Raw genomic sequence first — 21,371 nt, 5'->3', positions numbered from 1 at the left:
TGCTTTTAGGGGTCGCTACAGTGAATATTCTGCCTCCATTTCATCCTATCCCTGACATCCTCTGCATGAACTCTCTCACTCATCCATGACTCTTCTCTGGGATTTTCCTCCTGCCTGGCAGCACCATATTCAGCATCCTTTATGTGATATATGCACTATACCTCCTCTGCACATGTCCAAACCATTTCAACCTTCTAATTGAGTACCTAAAAAGCTGCATTCTTTTTAATGGCCATCAGGGGGAAATACTTGTGGCTTCCTTTCCTACAGAAGTCTACATGAAAAATTTCATCAAACTAGAACTCTGTAAGGACTTTCCCAATCAGTTTATGGGCTCTGTTACCAGTGTACCAAATAAAACATTAACTCCACTTGGCAAATTATGTGTCAGGCAGGAGAGTTACACAGGATAATCGGTTTCACAGTCAAATCCATCTCTTGCAAATCACATGGTTTCAAAACACCAAGATAGCGATGGTGAAAACACCTATTGTGATGCTTCAAAACAGGAACCCAAAGATCAAATTTGCCATACATAGCTACAGCCATCTTTTATATTATCTATGGTTTAGAATGACCAATAAAAACCCCACAAAAACAGCTTAAAATGTTTGTCACTGCCTTTTAAAAAGCTTTTTTTCTCAGTCTGGAAGTTATACTACTACCATTATTTTGCAAGTTCACCTATTTCAATTTATGATTCCTTCTCTTTTTGGTAACATTAGAATCTAAGTAAAAGTAAAATCACGTAAAATATGTAACAACTAGGAATATCAATTCTGTTTTATTCTATTCTACTCTATTCTATGAAAAGAAATTACAGCTGTGCACTGGAAATGAACATTAGTATTATGCAAAAGCACAGTGATAAGCCATGATATTTGAAGGGTATGTTTCTGACTGCAGCACGCCGACTTTTATGGCGGCTGGCGAAATAGCAGCTTAGAGACACTCTGGTACTCTGGGGTAAGGGAAGGGGAAAGGCACAGTAAGCAGTGAGGACAGGAGGCGGTGGGAATACGCAAACACTCACATTCCCTGATAAATTAAGAAAAAACTGCTTTCTAAGAAAGTGGGTCAAAGAGAGCAGGGAAAGAATTTTAAGCAAAGAAGAGTTTTTGGTAAATGCAACCTTGAGTGTGTGCTTCTGAGCAGTGAGGCAGGGAGGGAGTAAAGCAGCAAGACACTGAGTGACTACTTGGCTTTGCCCCTGTAAAGATTAATACTGTATTTATTGAGTTAGTCACTGTGTTTTAAAAATCTACAAAAAAAAGTTGAAGGAGAAAAATGGTAGTACTACTGGAGAATCTAAATTACTCACTGCTGATTACAGCAGTCTGCTGTTCTATTGACCCTACTGGATGCATGTAGAGAAATGCAAACATACAGACATCATATTATGGGTTTTCATAAAACCCTTACTGAAAGGTAGGTAGATAAAAGCATAAAGAATTAATGAGACAGAAAGAAATGGGGATGAAAGGCTGTCTTAGGGGTTTACTATTGATTTGTGTCTGCTAAGTGTCATCACCTCCAATGTGACTAATGAGGTCGCCCATGCAAACCCACACTAAGAGTACAGTCTTCTCTCCCACACTTCCTTCTTAACACAAAGTTGCTGAAGTTCCTGAAAACATTTCAAAAATAAATTAACTGATTTTTCCCTCCCTTTTCATATCCATCATCTTCCATATACCAACAGCTGGAAAATTAACATGAAGCTACTGCTGGAGTCACAACAGCCATTTTCAGACATACAATACATAACACTGATGGCTTTACGGATGCTATTCATGGATTGCTTTAATAACAACTTTTCGCAAATCTTTTTTCAAATATTTTCACAGCCATATGCTGAAAAAAGTCGTAGCTCTGGTAGCAACCAACATTTTCAGCATCAACCAAAGTGTAGTGTGAACAGCTTGCTTTTGCAGACATGAAGATGGCACATTCAGATGCCATCACAATAATGGAGAGGAGTGCATGTCTGAAAGGGGCTTAGGGGCCACTTAGGGGATTCACTCCCAGGATTATGATTTCATTTTCAGTTGTCAATAAATTTTGAGTATACAGAGAGGTGAAGCAGAATGGGCAAACATGGCGGCAGGCCAAACATTTCCTACTATTCTATTTATTTTCCTCATATAATTCTTATTTATTTTACATTTGATATAAAACAAACAAAAAAAAACCCAAGAAAATTCTTATATGTTAACTACTTATAGCAAAACCAAACTCCTCCTATATTATACCTTAGCATTTTGTACTGTATATAACTAAACGTATATATTTGTAAAAAAAAAAAAAAGTAGAATAGCTGCTTAAAAACTTACCTTCAAACAGCAAAAACAATTTCAATACACAACTCAGTCAGAAACACAGCTATCAGCCTCCCTCTTTGTGGGATTTGTTACAAACATAAACATATGGTCATGAGGAAAATAGTGATTAAAAATGATTACTCTCATCTTTGTTTCTGTGCATATGACTTCCTTATCAGGTAAACATTAGCCTGGTTTTCTTCTATGCAGTTCAGCTAACACAGAGGGTTTTTTCTGGTGTGTCATATGCTCTGCAACTGTAGCATTTAACATTTTAATTTTACTATGAATACTTTTATTCTTTAATTTTACTTTTACTATGGCACTTTGATTTTGTTTATTTCATTATGTTGTAGTTTTCTTTGTCTAGTGGGTTAAAGGAATATTCCAAGTTCAGGTTCTCTGAGTGGTTTATGTTAGGTTGTTTTTTCCTTGCTGTTAGTGATTATGTTTTACCTCCCTCGGTGTCTAGCAATGTCTTGCGTTTTGTGAATCTTGTCTCTGTTTTCATTCCTCCATCCCTAGTGTTAAGCTCACGTGTCTTGAGTTCAGTCTGTGTGTTTCCTGTTTTACTTTGATAGTCCTTGTCCTTTGTCAGCACTATCTGCTTTGCTTCCTGTGTCTCGTTAGCTCTGATTTGTCCAGGCTGTGTTACCACCTGTTCCCCATCTTCTCGTTATCCCTCTGAGTATTTAAGCCCTGTGTGTTCCTTGGTTTGTTAGCTCCCTCACTGTGTGCTGTCTGCTTAATGTATAGCTCTAGTTTAATTTTGTGTTTCCTTGCTACCAGCAATAAAGCTGAGAGTTTTTGAGTTTATCTTTGCCTCCTGGAATCTGCATATTGGGTCCTCCATTCCTGCCTGCCACACACAGTACATGACACTTCAAGAGGTAATTAGACTCTATATTATAGTGGAAATTTGAGGCGTGGTAGGACTTCTTGTGGAATGTATCATCATCTATAGTACAAATGTAACAAAAGATTCAGGGAATCTGGAGAAATCTGTGCGTAAGTGACAAAACTAAAAATCTGGGTGTGGTACTCGCCTGCCTGCAGTCCAGACCTTTCACCAAGTGACATCAAACACGGAAATATCTCTGTTTAAACATTTGATATGTTTTCTGTGTTCTATTGTAAACTAATAATGGATTTATGACACTTGCAAATGATTGCATTCTGTGTTTATCAACATTTTACACAGTGCCCTGACTTTTTTGAACCTGAGGTTGTTATATGTTGAGTGCAGTTTGGTAAAGTTAAAAAAAACCCAATAATGTAGACGGTGAATGTCACCTGTATCACAAATGTAATGGTGTATATTCTAATATTTATGCAAGGCTTATAGAAGACAACGATTAATGACAAGTTAACACATGGGCCAGCTTCTGAAGACCCTCCCATGTCTGCAGTTACCCTCCAGAGTAGGATAGGGTTCCCTCCAAGACAATGAGAGGGTTGACACAGCTCTGTTCACATGAAGGCTGGAGTTGTTGAGACTGGCAATCTTGGGTTAAATTCACACTGTTTTCCTCACTCTCATTCACACGCATACTTATTGTTCTCACTGTGCTGTTGTGAAACAAAGCATTGCTAAGTGAAAAGAGGCTCAATTTGTAGTTGAGTAATCATCAGTTATATAAGCGAGGAAGTTCATGCATACATTTTACACAGGACTGAATGTAGTAGTAAATGTAACAAACGTAAGGTACATACAATGAGTTAGAAAGGTCATTTAAAAGGCTGGTGTGCTGTACAGTCACTGATTCATAAGGCTAAAACTTGACTTATATGAGACTGCTACTTCAAGCAATACCATTTGGATTCACCCAGTCAACTCTCAACAGCAAACGTGCATCACAAATCACAGCAAGGACTTATTCACATGAATATTCAGCAAACACCTCTTATCAAAATGAGGGTTTGTGATTTTTTTTTTTTTTTAAGTGTATGTGTTTGTGTGGGTGGTGGTGGGGGGGGCTGCTGACAACTAACTGAGGATTCAATAAGTTAGGTCTCATTATGAAGATTAAAATAAAAGTAAATGGGTAAACAAATTATCACATACAACAACAGAGTACAGAGTGACAGGGCACAAGTGCTACACACATGCCTTTACTCATCTGTTCATGGTTTCGTGTGTGTTTTTGTTTTCTTTTGCTGTAGTTAGAATCTTTTATAGTCCATCCTGGGGCAAGCACATAGTACACCAACTTCATGATTCCTGATTTTTAATGATGCCAGCATCATGGGACACGTTGTGGTTGGAGGCCAAAAAGAACATTTCTGCCTGTTTATACCTGTTCTATCTGCTGTTTCAGCTCTTGTTGAGTTATTGACATTGTTATGGAGGCATATATTTTATTTTTTGTGTTCTGATAACATAGATTTACAACCCTAAGATTTTGCTGATTGATTAGTAACAACCCAGCTTCTCTCTTTTTTAGGATCAATCAATAAAAGAGTTCAATACCAGAACTGGAAACCCTAAAATAAAAGTTTTCCAAAATTTAAATAAGCCATAAAGTCAATCTTGTATTTTATGTGCCCAAGTGTACAGTGCCTTATTATATGCGACGTGCTATTTTTTTTTCAGATTATTGAATTGTGTCATCTCTTCTGATCTCACCACAAGAGTTATATAATATACTGTTTACTGTGACCTTTAATTAGATATATTTTTACAGTCTTTTCTTCAGATGTTTAAATGATTGACACAAATTGCAGTTATAAGAGTTTTTCAAAACCTAAGTGGGCTAACTCAACTCACACAAGCAGAAATGCTTGTGTGAGTATACGCAATAGACATAACTTAGTCAAAATATGTAATATTTGACATCTTTCAGGCTATAATATTTATTTCAGGAAACAGAAAAATTCCTTTATATAGACACGATTAAGCTATGTTCACAGGATAGCATTGTCTAGACATTAATAGATTCTTCAAAGTAAAAGCATCCGTGTTCCCATTGCCAATAAGTGCTACCTCAGATTTCCTTAGTAAAATATTAAAGTCTAATACGGCCATGGCAAGACATGGACTCTCGTCTAACCACTAAAACTTTTAAGTCATACGTTGAAAAGATGAGGGAAGGAAAATTTAGCTCCCTTTTAATTCTGCAGAGATGCTACATGTATTCTTCAACTGTCGTGCATTTAAGTGAGGCAAAAGTAGTGTAGAATCTAGAGTTAATATAAATCCTGTGCATTGTGCCATTTTAATAGAATCGTGAGACAGGGAATAGTGGCTCAACGTAATGTTTAATGCATACTTGGAAGTGCTAAAGCATGTCGACTGGCATTTGAGGGGCACACTTCCAGGCAGTGTCCATAAAATTCACAGGGCACCTCCCAATCTCACCTGCCAGGAGACTTATAACTAGCTGTGTCATTAGTGAGTGGAGTCTTATCTGCAAACACGCTGATTGTAGTCAGCAAAATATGTACTGAGGGAGGCTGGAGAATATGTTCATTTTCTACAGTATCCAATTTAACTTTTCAATTAATACCATTCTAGATAATAACTGTTCAGATGCTAGTTAGACTAGCAACTACCAATAATCCTGTGCTTGAAACAAAGAACACTACTTTGGAAAAACTAAAGGTATGCTCAATTAAGAATTACATACAGTATGGTGTAACAATATGGCTTGGATGTTAGGCAAACAAGTAAGGATTCAAGTATGTGGATAATTGTTCTTTTAAATATGAATGGACAGACAAAAATCCTTACCAGCCACTTTGTTATACTTGTTACATTGCTTAATGCAAATACCTCATGAGTTTTGAGATCTGCTGCTTTTGGATGGTAGGGTCAGAATCAGTCCATTCCATGACAGCAGTTCAATGCATTTAGGCATGTAGACATGCTCGAGATAAATTGGGTCAACTAAGCATCAGAAGGTTGAAGAAAGGTGACCTTTAACATGGCGTGGGTGTTGGTGACAGATGGGCTGGTCTGAGTATTTCAGAAAATGCTGATCTACAGGAATTTTCCTGCATAGTCGTTTCAGAATGGTCCAAAAATGACAAAATATCCATAGTCTGAGTCTTAAGTGCTGTAGCATCAGAGTTTAGTCTAAACCACATGAAATCATGAGTCTTACCTTTTATCAAGACTTCAGGCTGCTGGTGGTGGTTTACTGGTAGTCTACAAGATATTTTTGACACACTTTGACCCCTTAAGTGCCCAAAAGCATAATTTAAACACCACAAGCTACCTGCGTACTGTTGCTGACAATGTCCAACCTATTTTTTGAGAACAGTGTACGCATCTTCTGATGGCTGCTGCTTTCAGTAGGATAACGCGCCATATCACAAAATTCAAGTCATCTCCAACTGGTTTCTTGAACAAGCCAGTGGGTTGACTGCAGCCATAGTTAGCAGATTTCAATCCAGTAGAAGAAGGTTCTCAATGTGGATGTGCAGCTGACAAATCTGCAGCAACTGTGTGATGCTATCATGTCAATATTGACAAAGTCTCTGAGGAATGTTTCCAGCACCTTGTTGAATCTGTGCCATGAATAATTAAGGCAGTTCTGTAGACAAAAGAGGTGCTCACTGGCCACTTCATTAGTTACACCCTGTACCAGCACGGTGTAACTAATGAAGAGTGTATGTCATCACCCTCTCTGGTGCCACTGACAGAAAAAATGTCCCAGAGCAAGCGTCTTTTTCCCCCATCCTCAGGCAATTTTGTGCCCGTTGGCTGACAGAATTGCAAAATGAAGGCCATGCCTATAACAAACCAGTCTAAATGATGTCATTATTCCACAATGTTCATTTGAAGCAAAACTTCAGATGAAAATGTTTGTTTTTTTTAATTAAGAAAATGCTATTTTTACTATTCCAAGTCCTTTTGCAGTGGAACATTACTGTCAGGTACTGTATCTGAATTGTTGGTCCAATGTCATGTCTTTGTGGGCTCACAATATTTATATTTTATAACTCGAGAGATCACAGCCAAATAAGTTCATCTGTAGGGCTTAGAGCTTAGACGTCTTCTCATACGTGTGGCAAAATTACGACTAGTGCCGTGACAGTGTCTCGGGACATATCATTATCTCCTCTCCGCGGACGAGTTTCTTTAACCATTTATCTGTGGTTGGCATCTCCACATCCTGAACCCACTGTTCAGCTTAAAACGAAACTCACAAATTCAATTATGCTGTAAAATACTACAGAAATAAGACATCTGACTGACACTTTAACCAACGTGTTGCATCTGAATAAAATAAAATACTGCAAATTAATAAACAATGACAGAAGATTCAACACAACTAATGTGCGCCTCCTACTAATGTGATTTGCTTTTATCTATTCAAATGAAAAAGCCCTCGTTAACATAACAATGGGAGAATATGGATGTGAGTGAGGTGCAAAAATGCTAAAAATAAAAAATAAAAATCAACAAACATCATCAAAAATCAAGGACAGTAACATATCTTTGCATACAGAGCGCTGGTAGAAGACTGAGGTTAGGAAACCCTTCACTTTTTACTTAACAAAGACAAAGACATTTGATGCCAAACTAACAACAGTGAACATCTGCTGCCATTAAAAAACACTGCAGCAAATGATACAAGAGCGTTTCTGACAGACATGATCCTCTGTAATGTAACCATTGTCCAATTACTTCTTAGATTGTCTTGTAGGAGAAAAGGCATACAAATCTACGGCCACAGTGTGTTATATGAAGCTGGCATTGAAGTGAAACTAAGCAGTCAGGAATAAGGAGTCAGTGTTGCTCTACAGGCAGCTTCAGCAGGGTCCATGGATGCTCTAACTGAGATATAAATCCCTACCATACCTAAAATCTGCCTCGATTCCAGGAATATGGAGGAAAATATTTTTTTGTAATCCTCAACCTCTTTCCAGCAGTTGCTTTTTGAGACAGACATTTCCATTATCTTCTAATATTTGGGTCTATTTCTGAGTAATCTTTCTTGGCAATTTAAAAGTGTAATTAGGCCACATTACTGCTTTCCGTAATCTATTTCTTTTTTTTTTCCACCCTCGGGGTTTATATTTGGTGTTCATGCTCAAACCTGGCAACGATCTGAAAGCCCTAAAAAGAATGCTGGAGGTTTCCAAATTTGTGAAAGTATTTCCAGCAGGATTGCCATGTTGGAAAGAAGCACAATTATGACATTTTGAAGACTTCTCGGATTAACGCAGTTTAAAAAAAATTAAAAAGCGGCTTTCAGTGTGAATGTCATAATAGCTCTCTGAGCACAAATTTTACCCAATTTTATCATTCTCTCTCTCTTTTTTTCTGCCTGATTATTTTATCTAAACTAATAAAGCAGGTAGGCTATAAAAATATTCAGTAATAAACATAAAAATACATCAGTTCTTGTCCATTATGGGTTTAACATAGAAATCTTCACTGTGATCTCTGAGGCACAAATTCAGTCCTGCCAATCTTTTTTAAGTACATCCCTACTGTACTCTAACAGCTGACATACTGACCTTATACTTGAAGCCTACATTTCTATAAATCACTTCTTTGGGCTAACAAGATGAGAACTGAGCTCTGGTTCCAGACAGCAAGAGTACTTTTAATTAGAGGGGGCCATCTGTTAAGACTGCATCGGAACCAGTCACATACTGTACATGGCTAAACCAAGTCACTGCAACTCTGATTGATCAAAAGCAGTCGAGACTTAAAATTGATTGTTTCAGGCGATGATTAATTCACAGGACTGAACCCCATCAACAGCTGGGGCTGTGCTGTCACAGTGATATGGTTAATGAGTAGAGTGCAGTGACACAAAATGAACAATTCAGCGGTGTGGATCAAATTTAGTTACCTCAGGATCCTCTGCCTTGGGAAGCTCATTACAAACTCAGAGAAGTATTCGACAATATTGATCTCTGTTGGGAAATTATGTATTTACTTCAAACCCTCCAGTGTGGAAAAAATAGATGCATTCAGGGAGCAACGCTAACCAGTTCAGTTATTTTGAACTCAAGATTCACATCAGTGCTGCCACAAACACCTGAGGACTGTGGAAAGTTTCGACGTTGCATGCTTGCTTTAAAGTGCTATTCCAAGGATTTGTCAATGCACTTCAATTAAGATTGGTTCACACTTTAGTATCAGGGGGAAGGATACCTTAATTTTTAAGAATGGGAGGTCTGAAAATGATCCTAGATCTCACATACCTATTACGGTCTTTTATTAAACCTATTCTGCGCTGCATCTCAGGCTTTATATTCAGGGGTGCACATAAGTGGTCCGCAGGTGCGCATGCGCTGTCAAAATAAGACGCACCAGATAAGAAGTTGCAACGCGTGTGTGCGTAAATAAGATTTTCTGGAGGAGGAAAGAAATTTGTTTAGAACTCTTAAAGATGTCGAAGAAGCAAGCTCCTTTAAGCAATTACTTTGGTGTTCCTCCACCTTCAAAGAAATGTCAGAAGGAGTCCAAACCACAAAAGAAGCGCGTATTCTCGGAAAAGTGGTTGCAGGAGGTGAGCTGGCTTCAAACAAATGATGAACGCACAGAGATGTGGTGCAGAATATGCCGTGAAAATCCCACTCTAGCGGACAAAAACAGTGCCTTTTATATGTACGCAAACGCGCGTTGCAACTTCTTATCTGGTGCGCGTCTTTTATTTTGACAGCGAATGCGCACCTGCGGACCACTTATGTGTACCCCTGTTTATATTACTATTTGTAGTCACTGATCTCAGTGTGAAATAGCCCCTATCAAATTAATTAAATTTAATAATTTTTTTTTTAAAAACTTTTTTTCTTGTAAAAAAAAAAAATGGTCGTTTTAGCCGTTTTTAACAGGCTCACTCGTAAGGGGAGCATCATGTTTAAAATGATTGAACAGGTGCTTTAAAGTAAAGGAGTTTTCTACTTTGTGGATAGACTTTTCTATAACTGCCACTGAGCTCATTGTTAGGTTGAAGTATACTAAAGTATATATTCCTCTGCTGAGCCTGACTCAAACCAAACATTGCTTATATGACACAGAAATGTCATACAAATACATACAAATACAAATAAGGAAACACAAATGCCAAACCTGTATATAGTGTACATGGAAACATGGAAAACAAAGAGCTAAAACAATTAGGTGATATTTGGCTGAGAGAAAATGAATACACCATTTACAGTGCTTAACAAATTTAACAAATGCATCATTGTATTAAAAACAAGAAAACACAAATATTTTAGAAATCTGTCAAAACCTTGTTTGAAACTAAAAATGACATTGTTAAATATTAGGCAGATAATAAATTGAGCTTCATGTTTTTATACCCAAATTTGAGCCAACACAATCAGCAATTAATCAACTAGAGCATTCAACCACTGAAACTAATTGTTCTGTTGAGAAATGCAAGTAAATAACTGTAACAATAACTGGCTTCTTAATGAAAAAAAAATAATGTGATCATGTGTTTCGCAATTCTTGTCTGCTTTTTTGTAAAACAGTAAATTTGAAAGTTCATGGATTTCAACAATAATGATATTGTAGCATTAAAAGTATTATTTCGATTAACAAGCTTGGACATGCTAGTAGATTAACCATAAAATGACTCTGGTAATGGCCAATATTGTTAATTTAGGACAGCTTTAAACTTGTATTGTGTGATGGTCTAATAAATTCAGGTCGTTTAGAGCAAAGATGCCAGGTATTTGTGGGTTTTATCTCCTCTAATTCCAAAGCTAAAAAGTGATAACAAAAAAAAAAGGATGCTGCTTGACACTTAATTAATTGAACAAATCAAGCGATTGTGAAGAACAAATTCAGGACCTTGGACAGCGACCATCCCCTAGTTAGCAGTATTCTTTTACTTCCCACTACAAAAAATCCACTAATGCTGTTTTGGCAACTTTTCAGCAATATAAAAAAGAAAACAACTCAACTGGACTTCCATTTAATGATGCGGTTTTACCGTTTGCTCAATAAAGGAAAAACCACAAAGACAGGAGTCTAAAAAAGCTAAGCAGATGAACGCATTAAAGTTTATTCAGGGCACAGTGAACTCTCTCTATTCTTTTAAACTAAAGTTGATGGCTCAGTGTCTTTTCTAAAACAGTTAAGTTTGAGAGTTTGTTACTTTAACTGTCATGATTGTTTAATCTAAATAGAAAGAATGAGCCCACGCTGTGACATCAGTTCCATATCACTCTTTTCAGTTTACACACACACGTGCACACACAAGTCTCTCATCGCTATCTCTTCTTCCAAGTTTCCTTGCGTACTTTACCTCCCTCCTTACTGTCTGGTAACCTTAGCAACTGGCAGAAGGTTAGGCTGCCAATGGGAGTGCAAAGAAAGCTAAGCGATGCAAACACTTAGGATAGAATTGAGGTGGTGGTGGGGTGTGTGTGTGTGTGTGTGTGTGTGTGTTTGGGGGGGGGGTTATAAACAATCAACAAGAAACTATAAAAGACATCACACAGGAGTATCAGATTAAGGTTTGAGAAAGACCGTAGGTGTGAAGAGGAAAGTTTTGTCAAAGAGTAACAAAAAGTAGCTTAATTTTGGTGGTGCAGAAGTAGAAATAGTCAAGTGTGCAAGGGTCACACAACATCTTATACCTGTCGACATTTAACACAGACTGCACCCAACTCCTGCTGATTGGTCCAATAGGTTCTCATCCAAACGCATCAAATGCTGCCATTTTGTCAGAAGCCACAGGTGTCTCTGCGACACAGTCAAGGTGTGGCAGTCTGGAGGTACGATTAAGAAAAAGCAGCCTTGTTTGAAAGCGCTACAGAGGCCAAATAAGAAGGCAGGAGGTTCATGTCCTGTTTAGGATCTTTAATATTTTTTTGTTTGTTTGTTTGTTTTCCTTTATCTTTTTTCAATTAGTTTTACTTTAGAGTTCCAATGGAAATTTCACCTCATTTGTAATTAATATGTGACGTGGTTACTTTAATCTAGGCTATATTTAAATAAAAAGTGTGCTTAAGCTATTGAACATTTCCTTGAAGTGCTTGTGTATCTCTAATCAAGTTATGCAAATTTTCCAGTGCAGGTACACTTTCACTCAGCTCTTGGCCCAAATGAAACAATATTCCATTGTTTCTTTTTTCTTTTTTTCAGGACCCCAGTAAAACATTTATTTTATTCTGTAAATGATGAATGACTTGAAGAAATAACCAGACCGAAAGCATTGTTAGTCTGGCCAAAGAATGACAGACATCACAGACACTAGCAAAAAGCCTGGGTAAAACTGTTGAAGCTCTCTCTCACTCTTACACACACACACACACACACACACACACACACAATTTATAATTTGGTTGTGCCAGTAACGCAATTTTACATGTACGGGATTCCTTGTAAATTTGACTTTGAAATCCTGTTTATTATATTAATACACATTTTGGTCCAAACTTATTTAACATTGGATTTTCAATTCAATTTCCAAAATTACAATGTTTCCATTTAAGACAAAAACTGACAAAATCTTGGCAGAAAGAAGCTCTAAATATTTAACAGCTCGCCATGCTCGGTAGCTTTTTCAAAGACATTGGGGGGGACAGCGTTCTATAAACTGAAGCAATCATTCTTTTTGCTCTTATTAAGCTATAATACCGACGTGCCACTGTTTGGAGTCCAAGTTAATCATTTCTCCACCATGCACTCTTTCCTCTTCTGTACTCACTTCACATGGGTCCTTAGAAGATACAGACAACAAATGAACGGACAAAAAGTTTGGAGTGTTTTCTCTCATTGGTTTTCTTGTTCTCAGCTGGATGCACTTTGTATCCATAACAAGTGTATCATTTAGAATTAAACTTTTATAGTTTTTGGGACACCACATCATGAAAATTTCATGGCAGTGCTTTCATGCACAATGAAGCAAATGCAAAGTGATTTCTATCTGCTTTTGGTGTTGTTTGTGGACGGGAGGTTCTAACAATAGCACCATATTCCAAGTTCAGTCCGATTCTTTCTGACATTTCCAACCACTGTTTTGAAGGTAGAAGTATGCAAAAACTAGAAAAAAGCATGGATGCATTTACCCACATGCGCACATGCACACTCAAACACACACACACACACACACACAAAAGGGCAGGTGCTGCAGCAAAAATGAGAAGATAGTAACATACATGATTTAATGGCTTCCACATTGCAGGGATCCACTTTTAAGTAATAATTGCATGGCAAAGAATATGACATCCACCAGCTGGGGTCCTTTTTTGTGTGGTCTGTGTGCAAGTTCTTCCTGTGCCTGCTACAGTCCAAATACGGGCTTATTAGGTTAACCGGTGATTCTAAATTGGCTGTAGGTGTGAATGTGATCATGAATGGTTGTCAGTTTATGTTAGGCCTGCAATAGATTGCCGACCTGTACAGAGTGCACCCCATTTCTTGCCCTGTGAGAGCTGGGACAAGCTCAGCTGGAAGGAAATGGATGGATGGAGAATAGGACATTTCAAGAACCATTGGTATTTTTCACAGTGCAAATGGAAGACATTTATTTTAAAAAATTATCACCGTAAGTCTACAACTCATGGTAAGATTAGAACTTTTTCAGCTATCAGCAGTGAGAGGCATATAAACCAGGGAATTGTGTGTGTTTGAGGAGGAAGGGGCATAATTTCTTTGATAATATTTCATAAACAAAGAAAAAGCCAAAATATATGCAATCGTTATTTTTGTCATCCCTCCAACATAAAAGTCTGCTAGCTAATTGTGTCCCTCACATCTTAATCTCCATCAGTTCCATATTTAACTGCAGAAATCTTGTTCTGGGCATAACTTTTGCGCACATGTTTGAGTTTCTTTTCTTTTGTGATCATCATCTATTACTGTCGGTGCCTCTGCATATGTTTGATTCAGATTGTGAGTCTTCTGTGTGTGTCTGTCTATCCCCCTCTATGTGTGTGCGTTCAGTAAAAGAAGGAAGGTTGCCGCTGATATTGGTAACGTGGCACTTGGCCAATCTCATTAGCTTAGCATGCAGTGGGCAGCCTGCCCGGATAGACACTGTGTGTGTGTGTGTACGCGTGTGCACTTGCGTGTTTGTGTGTGTCTGTGTCTGGAAGCATCGGGGCCAGTAAATGCCACCACTCTGGCTGATGGTTCAAATAATGGTATTAGAGAAAGAGAGAAAGTGAGAGCAAGAAAACAGTGTGTAAGACAGCGCATATGCATGTGTGTGTGTGAGAGAGAGACAGTGGATAAAAAAATAGAGACACTTTGTTGACAGAAGCATAAAGAAAGAAGTTTTTTCTTAAAGGGGCAACATCTGAGCGATATGTATGGAGGGATTAATTTCCTCTTTGACCCTCAGTGAGAGTGTGCGCTTTTTTCTGAGCACTGATGTGCTATACAAAAAGCTTATAGGTAATTACCATATTGTAAAGCTTGTTGTTGATGTGACTGATAAACCAAAGTGCCTGACCCTGTGTGTACCTGAGGATCCATGTAATCTGTGTTTGTGGATGGTATGGCATCTATAAAGTCGAGAAAGAGAGAGAGGGAGAGGATAAAAAGTGATTTTTGGTTTGACATTAGCTGTTTATATGACTCAGAGAAGGATGGATGGGCGTTTCTGTGTGTGTGTGTACATCATACAAGCCAGGCTGAAGCATTAAAAACACTGCTTGTGACTGTACTGGATGGCTAATGGTCTATGGGTCAAACAGACTTTTTTGATGCTTGCTGTGCTCTGTTTTTTTTGTCTCTGTTGGCTTCACTATAAAAGCTTGGACAGAAAACTGCTATTTAAACCATTTTTAGTCATCTTGGGAAGTGGAGGGTGGGATAATTTTCAGAGTCACTACAGTTGATGTTCACAAAGCCAGGGGCATTTTAATTAACCTAAAAATGGCAGAGAATGGGAGATGTGACATCAAAAGAGAGTAAAGGTTAGGAAATCTGCCTGCTGATGTGCACATGGAATATTTCTGTGAACAGGCCCAGGATTTCTGGCTTTCATGAAAAGTTAACCCCTCCCTCTGTTTTATTCATCTCTTCATTCTTTCATCTCTCCATCCAAGAGTTTAACATTGCTGTCTCTACACGCATCCATCATTCTACCCTTCATTTCATTTAATAATTGATCCATCCATTCATCCATCCAGGAGACAGATGCATTCATTCAAATCATTCGAAACCAAGGAGGATTTGGACAGAGGCCGAGCATAGTGCAATGAAGGTAATGGCATGTGGGAGGGGATGATGGGATAATTGATTGTTTCATTAACCAATTAATGTAATTAACTTCATTAAGTCACAAACTACACCTGTGTGAAAACACCTGCCTGGACTACATCCAGCATCCTGCCCCAGACAAGCTGCTGCACAGGAAAAGCTGCTGAAACAGCATTTTAAATATAACATCTTAGTGGAGTAAAATTCAGTACTTATGACTGACTAATATAATTACCTAACAGGTAACAGGATACCAGTCGGATGGAAACTGTGTCTGAATGCATACGACCCAGTCACTTTAAAAATGGTTTGCTATGGGAAAGACAACATTAGGAAAATAGAATTGAGAAACAAAATAGAATTAATATTAAAAAAATGTATATTAAAAACACACACAAACGCATCCAAAAATGACTAGCTATTGACTAGTTATAATTTCCAGCTGTTCATTTAATGCCTAAATGCCCCTCTGAAACCACTACAGTCGAAACAATTAAATGCAGCATTTACACAAAGTAAAACTCCCCATTAAAAGGAATCCTAATGAAATTCTTTCAAATAGCACTCGTGCTAGAATATCTGTTACTAAGGCCTCCACTTAGAGGCATGTTTATGAAACAGCTAAACACTTTTTTTATCGATTCCAATATTAATTATATAATTCCATAATGAGAAATTCATACACAGTGAAACTAATACTAATGAATTACACCACGTAGGTTTTTGCACCTCCTGACACTAAACACGCTGAACAAAACATTTTTTTTAAGAGAATAAAGTTAATGAAGACAACAGTTCTGAAATAAGCTCTGAGGCCACCATAAATATGGTAACTCTTTGGTGCCTGCTTAACAATGTACATAAGGAGGGTCAGTTATAAAGGATGAGTGCATGCATATTATGTCAACTACACAAGTACAACATTAAACAGAACAAGAAAAAAGGTAAGATGAGCTAATTTTGTAGAAAATATGCTTGTTTAACTAGGTTATAGAAATAACTCGATCAGTATAAATATTCAGTCAGTCCTGTGTTATTGTTGACAGAACCACTAACTACCAGAGGTCACACTGGCCTGGGTAAAATTTCTATTCTGATTAATTCTATTAATCTCTGGCTCTTCCATGCCTTTAACCTGTCTTCCATCTCTCACCCCAACTGGTCCCAGCAGATGGCCCCGCCCCTCCCTGAGCCTGACTCTGCCGGAGGTTGCTTCCTGTTAAAAGAGAGTTTTTCCCTCCCACTGTCGCCAAAGTGCTTGCTCATAGGGGGTCGTATGATTGTTGGGTTTTTCTCCGTGTGTATTATTGTTGGGTCTACCTTACAATATAAAATGCCTTGAGGAGACTGTTGTGATTTGGCGCTGGATAAATAAAATTGAATTGAATTGAGTTGAATTAAGAGTAACACTTAGGTCCAAAAGTCTTTGGATGATGACACAAATTTTGTACTTTAGCCTACACCACCAAAATCATACAATTTGGCTGGTCTACCAGGGGGCACTCTGCTGCTAACACCCTGTTAGCAGCACATGTTTTTGGAATGCCACAAAAATCTGAGCAGATCCGGTTTTAAACAATCAGTTGTAACAATAAAACACATTTTTAAAACTGAATGGTCATATTAGCTTAGTAAGAACTCAAAAATAACTACATATAACAAATGCCAGGGAAATCTGTTTACATTTTTAGGTGTCTAAAAGAAAAAAAGAAATGTAGGTATCGATATTAATCTTAAAAAATCCTGCTTATCTTTGTCTAATCTGCACTGTTAGGTTTATGCGACACTTTTATTGTGTTTTAACCTGTTACTACCATGTCTTATCACCCACGGGCACATTCACATATCCACACACAGGCTCATATTGCCCTTTATTCTATCATTGCAGCATTTTTTATATTGCACACGTTACATCAGAACCAGTTTTTGAGTTCTTATCTTGACCTTTTGGTTGGTAGATGACCCATTCTATTTCCTGAGACACAGACACCCTAAATTTTGCTTATTTAAATATACAGTAATACACTATAATTATGTTCTGTAGATAAGGATTCACATGAGCAGCTTAACAAGCTAAACATACTGCACTGGATAATTTAATTTGTTGCTGGCACATATACACACCAATTGTGCTGGTGTTGATTTATAAAAATTAAAAAGTCTTTCCCTCCTATCCCGTGTAGGCATCATGTTGTCAAATAAGCTGCAGCCTCTGCCCACAAATGCATGAACTTGCACACAAAAATGCACTCTTCCTTAGCCCCAAATACAGACACACATGAACATCGCCTGCAGCAGCGCAGGGTGCCAGACATGAAAACAGCTTCAATTGACTGGAAGGAAGCTTCAACTCTGGAGGGCTGAGAGAAGACGAAAGAGAAGGCGAGAGAGAGAGAGAGAGAGAGAGAGAGGCCATGAAAAAGACATTTTACATGGACACACATGCGCACACAGCCAGGCATGCCGAGACACTTAACACCCAGACACAAACACCAATGCTGCACTTTGAATGTTGTGCCCATTACAGATAGCTGCTGAGATAGCAAAGGGTGAGTCTGCTATGATGAGACTACCAAAGAGACAGCAAGAGACAGACTAAAAGAAGTGACAGTAAGAGATAAAGACTCTACTTCTACCTCTATCTTAAAAGTCAATATGTATTCTAAGGGCAAAATCAAAATCACAGCTGTTAACTTTTCCTTGCACCCAGGTATCACTTTATTCTCTGACCTCAATTTCACAGTTTCTTTTAAAGTGAAACTTATAAGGCTCAACACGCGTGCCCTTACACAGCAAATCCCTGCTTTGTTTTAATATGGCTAAACATATTCAGACCTGGGGGTTGCCCAGTAGAACCACCAGTTTTCCACACTTGTAATTGATGTGCATTGCAAACTTTCACTGAAGCGTTTGGTGGTAAAGTGTTCTGCTTACGGGCAAATTGAAGGTAGTTGTTTGGGGGGGGGGCTGGGAGGGGAAGTGTCTTACCGGCACTTTTCACATACCGATTTTAGCACCTTCCTTGAGATTTGACACATATTTCCTCACTGTCTGTTGAACCCACTCACCACTCCCACACACATACACACCCTGTGATATCGGAGCATGGTTTACATGTATTGTATCATTCGAATGCTTAGGATTAAACACTGCAGCCCTTAGACCGATTGTTTTACATTTTTCTTTGTAATTTACTTTGCTTGATTATTGTTACAAATATGAAGTGTTGTTAATGATTAAACTGAAAGTATTCTTAAATGGCCCTTAATGACCATTTCACTGCAAGATTATAACATTAACGTGTAACAACATCTATAAGATGCATACATCTAACTTAAGGCTTCCCCACCTACACATTGATTTATCAGAATACACAATTAACACAATGCTGATAGGAGGTGATTACATGCTCATGTACTATGCAATATGAAAAAGATATGATACTCGAAAAAAGGGAGAGAGAGAGTGCGTGCCATTTCTTCTGCAGATTGCGAGGAATGACTGACTTATGTTCTTGCTGAAACAATAATCAACAGTCTCATATGATCTGCCTTAAAGGCATGTAAGAGTATGTTTGTGTGGGGGTGTATGCACTGTATAAATCCCACTATTGTGGTTGTATGTGGGGGCATGTCAAATATGTTTATTGAAAAAAATGGGATTAAAATGGTAAGATAATCTTAATTTGATGTTACACAGACACACAGAGACACACACACACACACACACACACACACACACACACACACACACACACACACACACACACACAAACAGTTGGTCTGTATCCTTAAAGCTCAGGTCCAAACTCAGCCTGGGACCTTCAGGGTCCTGCACAGTATCTTTCCTAGTACTGCTCCTCCTCCAGGATGTCATTCTTGGGATCTACTGGACCCACTTGCCTGGTTTGGGGGTTACTTCCCGAGTACTCTGAGATGTTTTTGTCATATATCATTTACTGAGATTTCACAGAAAAAATTGGCGATATGCCAGAAAGAAAAAATATGTACACATGCAAATATTTACACATAAGAGAAAACACACATAATTTCCTATACCCTGCAGGACCATCCCCAACAAGTCAAAACAATGTGCCACAGCTGACAGCTCACATTAGACCACAAGGCCTTAAAAAGACCAAGTGTGTGTGTGTGTGTGTGTGTGTGTGTGTGTGTGTGTGTGTGTGTGTGTGTTTACTGTGACTCACTCTTACAGATAAATGTCAAGGGTTAGTATAAAGTCAATGTCTTAAGAGTTGCCCAAAGCTTGCAGCTCTATTCAGCAATGATTTTAGATCCTAGGTCACAAAAAAAGAAAGTAGATAAGTGAACTGTACAATACTGTTATATTATTCTTATTAGTGGTTATTAGGGGTGGGAATTGATAAGAATTTAGTGATTCAGATTCCATTATTGATTCTATTATCGATTCCCTTTGGGTTCACATTTGCTCTGTTTTGAGACTAACCACTGTTGCTAAGCAGCAATAAAGAAATTCCCTTCATGCAAATTAGTTGCATGCTGTGGGTCAAATGTTTGTGCATGTTTGTTGAAGGATTTCCCTTTTGTGATCAGTGTTGGAGTCATTACTCAAAAAAGTCATTATTACATGTATTAAACAGGTCACTTTTCTTAAATGTAATGCAGTACGTTACTTTATTCCTCCAAGAATTAAGTAAGTCCTTATACTACCTGTTACATTACTTTCATGTTACTCTGTGAAATAGCTGGAACGCACTGTCTCTACAGCTACAACCCCACAAACCAACACAAATCGCTAATGAGGACACACAACTCTAAGATCTTTCTCTTAATGCAAATAATTTAGTAAATTATTTGCTCTTTCTTTAACTAATGCAAATTAAATTAGAAAGTAAATTATTGGTCTCATAATGTTGTTTCAAATATTGTCTACCAATAGTTGTAAGCTTAACTACCAAGCTAGGTTTAACCTTAAGGTCAGGTACCTTTCCATTCTAAGATTATAGGAAATTATTGTATGAATCAAAAGTGAATTGGGTTTATTTATAACTCAGAGCTTTTCAAAGTCATAGTTGAGAAAAATTGGATGATTCTGCAAATATCCAGGCACTTTTTTCTTAATGGGAACTGAATTGATCGGCTACATCATTGTGATTCAAAGCCCTGCCATTTGCACTCTTCCTAGAAAATGTTTTCATTGGAACTTGTATACAAAGTCTGTCTAATTATGTTCAATTCATAAATAAGGAACAAAATTACAAGTAACAAGACTGCAAAATGCTCACTGTCAACCTCATTCAATATAAGGTCAGTTCATGAACCACCGCTGGAAACAGGATGACTTATAATAATTATTTTACTTCCCGCTCTGCTCATCATCCATTATTATTTTCTGTATAATCATAATTAGTGGTAAAAAAAAGAATCAAAGAAAATTGGAGAAACCAGAAATTTACTGTATACCAACAGAAACAAATATTATTTGTTTGTTAATCTTGAGCTTTTCTTTCCAAAAATAAATTAAATGACCAAGGGACAGTTGCCTTTTATGTAGTTTGGATTTTGTGAAAGCAGGAAGGGTCTTTAAAGTTTTAAATAAAGCTCAGCCAGGCAAAGGGATAACAAAGAGCAATTTAGCAATTTTGTCTTTCTTTATTTAACCCTAATTCACAGAGTACTTTAAAAAATGTCAATGAAGAATAATTGCAAAATTTCCACCATTTTATCTGATAAATTTATCATAAATATGTTGGAGAATAGATTTCCACAAATTTTTGTTTGTGGAATTGGAAAATGTTATTGTGCCATATGTGGTAGCCTATAAATAAATATGTCTTGGAATTAGCCAACAGGGTTACAAATGAATTTCACGTTTTCATTGTGATTTAGTATTCTTCCTTAGTGACTGAATCTTACAACAGTTCACTCACATCTTTG

The 21,371-nt window shown here is 37.7% G+C and overlaps 1 protein-coding gene and 1 long non-coding RNA gene across 5 annotated transcripts in view; one reads left to right on the top strand and one right to left on the bottom strand.

The window, feature by feature from the left end:
• Positions 1-21,371, bottom strand: part of csmd3b (CUB and Sushi multiple domains 3b) — a 361,413-nt gene that overhangs the window by 287,849 nt on the left and 52,193 nt on the right.
• The window catches only part of LOC102082101 (uncharacterized), a 138,585-nt gene continuing 120,271 nt past the window's right edge, over positions 3,058-21,371 (top strand). For all 4 annotated transcript variants that reach the window (XR_002058019.2, XR_001224274.3, XR_002058020.2 and 1 more), the window contains exon 1: positions 3,058-3,211. This is a non-coding gene — a long non-coding RNA (uncharacterized LOC102082101). The remainder of the gene's footprint in view (positions 3,212-21,371) is intronic.

The sequence above is a fragment of the Oreochromis niloticus genome, linkage group LG22 (genome assembly GCF_001858045.2).
Source record: "Oreochromis niloticus isolate F11D_XX linkage group LG22, O_niloticus_UMD_NMBU, whole genome shotgun sequence".
In the NCBI taxonomy this organism is placed as follows: Eukaryota; Metazoa; Chordata; class Actinopteri; order Cichliformes; family Cichlidae; genus Oreochromis; species Oreochromis niloticus.
This window is presented reverse-complemented; position numbering and strand designations above follow the sequence as displayed.